The 7,013-nt window shown below is 39.1% G+C and overlaps 1 non-coding gene across 1 annotated transcript; it reads left to right on the forward strand.

The window, feature by feature from the left end:
* The first annotated feature begins 2,798 nt into the window (after nt 1-2,798).
* LOC119509720 lies at nt 2,799-2,926 on the forward strand. Its single transcript, XR_005211777.1, has one exon. It is a non-coding gene; the product is annotated as a small nucleolar RNA SNORA31 (small nucleolar RNA).
* Nucleotides 2,927-7,013: the final 4,087 nt, after the last annotated feature.

Raw genomic sequence — 7,013 nt, forward strand, 5'->3', positions numbered from 1 at the left:
GTTAACCACTACCATGAAGGTGATGTTTGTTTAGAGGTTCCCCTACATAACCTACATAACATGCATCCTGTGAAAATGGAACGGTTAATGACCATACTAACCATCTTGATTTGCTAAAACTTCCACTTTGTCCAGGGAACCAAGAAGAAGAGAAGGAGGCTAGCTGAGTTGACATACCAATGATCCTTTGTGATGGCAACAGAAACCTCTGCCCCTGTGAGAAAAATAAGTCAAGGCTGGCAATAGAGAGTCTGCTGACAGTCACCAGATGGCCAAGATTTTGAACTAACCTTCTGCTCTTGGGGCTTGCTGATTAACCAACCATTTGCCCAAAGACATTCTGCCTCAAATGACTCATACTTATCCCTCACCTCTTCTCTCCCCTGAGCCACCACATATGCCATCTCCAAACTGCAACTCTCTGAGCAGGCCTCCATTCTGAGGCTGCCCCACATGCATTTTGCTTTTGCTCAATAAAACCTCATTCTTGCCTTTACAAAAAGTCCCCTGGTTATTTCTTTATTCAACAATCCTTAATTTTATGGGTTTTTTTTTTCCTAACAAAGTATTAAGCTAAAAATAGCTCCACTCTTCCCCAAAAGTCAGCAACTTTTACCCTCTCTCCAAATGACACCACCCACTCACATCTTTTGTGACATGGGTATTTAGTATTTTAGCCATCATTTTAACCATTCCCAAATTAGTTAATATTGTCACTACTTATTAGCCAATATATATTTAGGTTTACCAGCATGTTTATTGACTTTTTTGGTCATGATTACTTCTTGTGTTTGGGCTCATTTTCTTTCTTGCTGAAGTGTCTGAGGAAGTATTTCTTCCAATACTAATGAGGGTCCAAAGGGAGGAAGGCACTTCATCTGTGAATATTTGGAAACGTCTTTATCACTTTTACATGATAGAATGTTAGGTTTAAGTTATTTTTCCTCAGCACTTTGGGGTGGGATTTCATTATTTTCTAGCCTCTATTTCTCATGACAACGCATCTCCTATAACTCTGATTGACATGTTTCCAAGTTTGTAAGTAATCTGTCTCCTCTACGGTGTCTTTAAAGGTTTCCCTTTTTTCCTTAAGTTCTACAGTTTTACAATTATGTGTCTAGAGGTGGATTTGTTTCTATTTACTCTATCAGGATACTTTTCTTTCTTCTATTCTGGAGAACTCTCAGTCATTACCTCTTCAAATGTTGCCTCTTCTGTATGCTGTCTCTTTTATCATTCTAGGTCTCCTATTAGGAAAAGTTGTAGCTCTTCATTCTGTCTTCTGTATCTTTTAGGTCTCTTACCTTCTCTTCATTTTCACCAACTCTTCAGGTCTCAGATTGGAGTTCCAGGTAATTTCCTCAAGTCAATCCTCTACTTTACTTCAGTATCTTTCTTTTTCCTGTGTCTAGGCTATATTTAGCCCTTACAGTGACAGTCTTTTTGTGTTGTTGTTTTAAGGACAATATTTTTCATTTGTAGAATTTCTGCTTTTTTCATATATGCATGATCTTTTTTCATAATCCCTTATCATTTTGAGCATTTTAAACATGCTTATTTTAAATTCCCTTTCATATTGTCCTGTCACCTGTAGACCCTTGAATGTGACCATCTGTTGCATTTTTAAACTATCTCTCATGGTATTAGCTTTTCCTGTGTGTTAAGATATTTTTTCTGTGAAGTCATCATATTCAGCAGGAATCATCTTCTAAAAGAGTTAAACATTTGTCTTGGATTGTGGATGCCATTTCTTGATTTTCTCTGCTGGGACTCGTATGTTCTCAAGTAGATTTTATATCAGTTTCTGGGTCAAGTCATGGATCAATTCTGGACCACACTCTAGTGTTACTGGGTGTAATGGTTAGGTTCATGTGTCACGTTGGCCAGGTGATAGTACCCAGCTGTCTGGTCAAGCAAGCACTGGCCTAACAATTGCTGTGAGGACGTTTGTGGCTGGTTAATAAACCAACAGGCTGGTTTATTAAATTATCAGTTAATTGGCTGCAGCTGTGACTCATGACTCACCAAAGGGCGTGTCTTCCACAATGAGAGAGAATGCAACTGGCTGTATTTAATCCAATTAATCAGTTGAAGACTTATAAGCGAGACAGATAGAGGACCTTCACTTCTTCTTTGGCTGTCCAGCAAAGCGTTTCCTGAGGAGTTCATCAGACATCTTCCTTGGAGTTGACAGTTTGCTGACTGCCCTACGGAATTTTGACTCGTGCATACCCACAGTTGCATGAGTCACTTTTACAAATTTTATAGTCGTAGATATCTCTCATTGATTCTGTTTCTCTAGAGAACCATAACTAATACACTGGGGTTCCGATATTTCAGGATTGGCTCAGTTTACCTACAGCCTGCATTAAGTGGACAGCTTCTGGCTTATTCTGGGGGCCATGTTCAAGTTCTAACATGGCACTCAGGGCTCTTAACCTTATTTTTCACTCCGCATTGGCATTCCAAGTGTATATCTGGTTAGACTTTTCCCATGGACAGACAACACAGCTCTAACTCCTTAACCTTATTGTGCCCCTCACTGTTTCTACCACCTAAAATATTGCTTTGGGTTTTGCTTTTATTATTGTTATTATTATACATAGAGTGAGAGGAGGGTTTCCCAAGTCAGCGTGTTCACCAACTTGTTGCCTAAAATCATCCAAATTATATTGTTAGAGAAAACACAAGTAAAGAGGTGTCATGTGACAAGGTTATGCAAGGTAGAACGTTGGAAGGAGAGAGATACCTTCAATCATATCTGTATACAATGAATGTCTGAAGAACACACCACATAAATGCATCTCTGACAGACCTGGAGCAATTAATGTCTGCTGCTAAAGTTTCCACTACAGATGGAAGAAAAAAAGATCCTCGCACTTTCTGTCTGATTGTGGCAGCCAACGTTGAATAGGGGAATACTAATGCTGCCATTTTGCAAAATACCAGAAATGAATTGGCTTTTATAAAGGGGGTTTATTTGGTTACAAATTTACAGTCTGAAGGCCATGAAAATGTCCAAATTAAGGCATCAACACAAGTATACCTTCAGTGAAGGAAGGCCAATGGGGTCCAGAAAACCTCTGTTAGCTGGGAAGGCATGTGGCTGGCATCTGCTGATCCCAGGTTGTGTTCCAGCTCCTCTCTCAGCTCCTGCGCATTCTTCAAAATGTTGCTCTTGGGGCGTTTTGTCCTCTTAGCTTCTCCAGAGCAAACTCTGGGCTAGTATCTCCAAAGCGTCAGCAAAAGTCTGCTTTCAACGGCCGTCTTCAAAATGTCTGTCTAACCTTCAGCTGCAAGCTCCTTCTTTCTGAGCTTTTCTATAGGACTCCAATGATTAAATCAAGACCCATGCTGAATAGGCAGGGCCACACCTCCATGGAAATAATCTAATCAAAGGTATTACCCACAGTTGGGTGGGTCACATCTCCATGGAAACAACCTAATCCAAAAATTCCAACCTAATCAACACTAATATGTCTGCCCCCACAAGACTGCATTAAAGAACATGACATTTTGGGGGACATAATACATCCAGACCAGCACACAGGGGGAAGAGAAAATAATCTTTGCAACTTCTAATAAACTTTAAGCAGCAAACAGCCAAAACAAACAAACAAACAAAAAAAAACCCCACACATACCACATGTGAAATTAGAATAATTTCATTTTATAAATGAAGCTCCATGATCACTCTACTCAAACATCACAGGGAAAACCTGGCTGAAAACATTAGTTCAGGCACAAAGTTATAAATTTACTGAAAACCATATAAATCAAACTAGGTTTTAACTACTGGAAAGCCAGCAAGTCAATAAAGTTGATCTGGTAACCCTGTTTAACCATAGCATAGTATTTTAGAAAGAACAGGACTTTGTGAAATTAGAATAAAAAAGGACATAAAACTGGTGATTTTCCTCCAAACCAAGACAATGAAAGTTTCATGTCTTCTACAATATGGCTATAAACACAAGAGAAATTATATTAAATTTTACATTGTTTTATTTTTTAGAAATAACATCATGGCACACTCAGAACACTCCCCAAGAAACCATTCTTTCAGCAAATATTTGTTGAGCTCTTCTGAGGTGCTCAGCATTGTATGAACCCTGGAGGCCTTGGGCACAAGACAAAATTCCTGACATGGCAGAGCTTACAGTCTACTGAGGTGACAAGACATATACACGCCATACCAAAATGACAATCCAACATCACGTATAATTAAATCCCAATATTATTCCTACTGATAAACTTGTGCCATGAGACTCTCTTGGAAGGAAAGCTTAATAACTATTCCCTTAAAGGGCCAAGAATTTGGAAGGGACCCTATTACCAGAAAACTCATAAACCCCCAAAGAGAAAGACAAGTGCTATACTCGCCAGCTGCCCCAGATTCCCTTCCTCTGCCACAAGTCTATAAAGCCTATTTCTAGAGAATAAAACAAACATTCCCTTTGCAGGTACACGTTCCTTCAAAAATCCTCACTTCCCAGAATCCTGTGATAAGTGAACATTCAATTCAAAAAGCTTAGTTCAAAAAGCCAACACTGTAGTAAAATGTTTTCCCTAGATGCAACAACAAAGTCCAAAACCTTATTCAAGTAGTCATTTTTAAAGTAGTTCATAGAGTCTCAATTTTATATATTGCATTCACTGAGAATCTCTACGAAGAATGGTGGTACAGTAAAGAAATGCGTTTTCACAAAATGGTAATGAAGCGCAGCCAAAATAGAGATAATTATTTTAATTAATGGTAATGATTTTAACGGTTGAACATTTTAACTAATTAATTACGATTGATTGCTTGTTACTAATCAAGGAATATGATTCAAAGTTGTAATTGAAAAACGGGGGGCAATAGTTTCTGCAGATAGCATCTCACAATCCTACTGAGATCAGTGGCATCATTTTTGCCTTGAATTTTGGAGATAAGGATCTCTGTTTAGGATTCTTTATCAGAAATGGGAAAAAAATATGAAATGTGAATAGATTTTAAGAAACATACACATTATTTTTATAGCCATAGCTTTTACTACTATATCATATATCTAAATAATTTTATACTTGTTAGTCTCAAATCTGAGGGGTTTTTTTTGATGCATAAAGACCCTGGATACATGAAGCTACTCAATTAGACTGCTCAGACAATGTGAAACATTTTTTATTTCAATAAGCACACTGACTGAGAATTCATTTTCCACCTAACTTCTATATATAACTTTAGACACTGTATTGTTAACCCTTTTAAAATCAGACCAACTAAAAATGTCACACAGAGAACTTCCAAGAGCAGTGAGATAAGGTTCTTTTTACTCTTCAGTCTGTTTTTCTAATGGTATTATCTAATTGAGGCAAGTCAGCTTCTCAACATAACCTGGGGTTTATATTGTGACTTGCTAGTAATTTATTCTGCATCAGTAAGGGCTACCTTACTAAGGTAAGGTGGTTATTTTCATTCTAATTAATTTTTTTTTACTATTAGCAAAAAGCCACATCATCCCGTTGCTATTTGGTAGATAGAGAAGGAGAGAGAAAGGGGCAGAAGAAACGGTGCATACCATAGCAAGGGGTGAAAAATAGGGCATGGCCAGTTCGGAAAAGAAGTCAATGCAGCTGTGGTATGGAGTGTGAGGAGAGGGGAATGGCAAGAAAGGAGACTGGAGTGGCAGGTAGAAGCCAATTGTAAAGCCTCTTGTTGTGATACTCATTAAAGAGTCCCGTGGACAAGGAAGAAATGCTGGAGCTCTCTAGAGAGGGAACAACATAATCAGATGTGTTTTTAGTGGGGCACACTAGTGGCCCTGTTGGAAGATGGATTGGAGTGAGGAAAGAAATCAGGAAGGTAGCTGTTGCTGTAGTCCAAGTGACGGATAATGAGACCCTGGGCTAAAGCAATGATGGGGACATCCCTGAAATAGGATTGCCTGGATTTGGTTAACAACTGTAGTGAATAAGGAGCAGGCTCAGGTTCAAGGGAGAAGACTGAGCTCAGTTTGGGATCTGTTAAATCAAGGGTTGAAGTCACTCTAGTTATCAGGTTGTATCCACTTCTTTCCATGCCCCCACCCAACAGGATGTCAAACCCATGGTACGTGGAGCCATGGTCTCCATATAATGTGTCTACCTTTCAGACAGGAGTTCACCCAATGACAGAGCCAGGGTTTGACCCCAGGGGAAGCAAATTTGGGAGCCAGGCCTGTACCACTGATGGCATCAGAGCAAACCAGAAGGAGGCGAAACTGGACTATTCATTCCACAGCTCATGTTCTGATCACTGATTTTTCAATCACTTAATTTATACTTCTTCCTCTGACATTATTTTAATCATAGTCTTTAAAAACACTGGCTGTGAGTCATTTTTGCAGAATGTCTTCAGGAAGAGTGGCTGATCTCCTTGCTTTTCTCTTAGCACATGTCAAAGTCTAATTACCTGCAGTTGAGTCTACCTCCTGTTGCCCAGCCCATTCTAAAAAATGAGACTTGTTTCGGATTCCAGACATCTCCCATTTTTCATGCCCTTCTGTGTGGCTTGATTATACTAAATGCCAGCCTGCTAAATCCCAGAGAACTGGGCTAGAGTCCCTGCAATTCTTTCTTCTACAGTCAAAATAGGTGTCAGAGCCTCCAAGTTCACGGAGTCATCAGTTAGGAGTCAAATGGTGCCAATGTGAAGAGATGAGTGAGAGTTGTAGAATGTGGAGACCAGGCAACTCCCCAAAATATTTTGGTACCAGTAGCATTTGCAAGCATTTCTCCTGTCCTAATCTTGTGCTGAAACTTGGGAAGCATAGGAATTGTATTCATTCCTGTCAGGTATTATCAAGGTTAAAGCATACTGTTTTGTATTTCAGCCAAGAAATTTATTTTCAAAATCAAGGGTGAAATGAACCCAGAGTTGAAGGGATAATAATATTCAGAGTATCAGCTCTTTTTTAACTTGTTGAAGATTGTCCACTCAGTAACTTACCCTTGGCCATTTTTAATCTCAGATCAGACTTCTTTCTGTCATTTGG

This window comes from Choloepus didactylus, chromosome 14, assembly GCF_015220235.1.
Source record: "Choloepus didactylus isolate mChoDid1 chromosome 14, mChoDid1.pri, whole genome shotgun sequence".
NCBI classification, from domain to species: domain Eukaryota; kingdom Metazoa; phylum Chordata; class Mammalia; order Pilosa; family Megalonychidae; genus Choloepus; species Choloepus didactylus.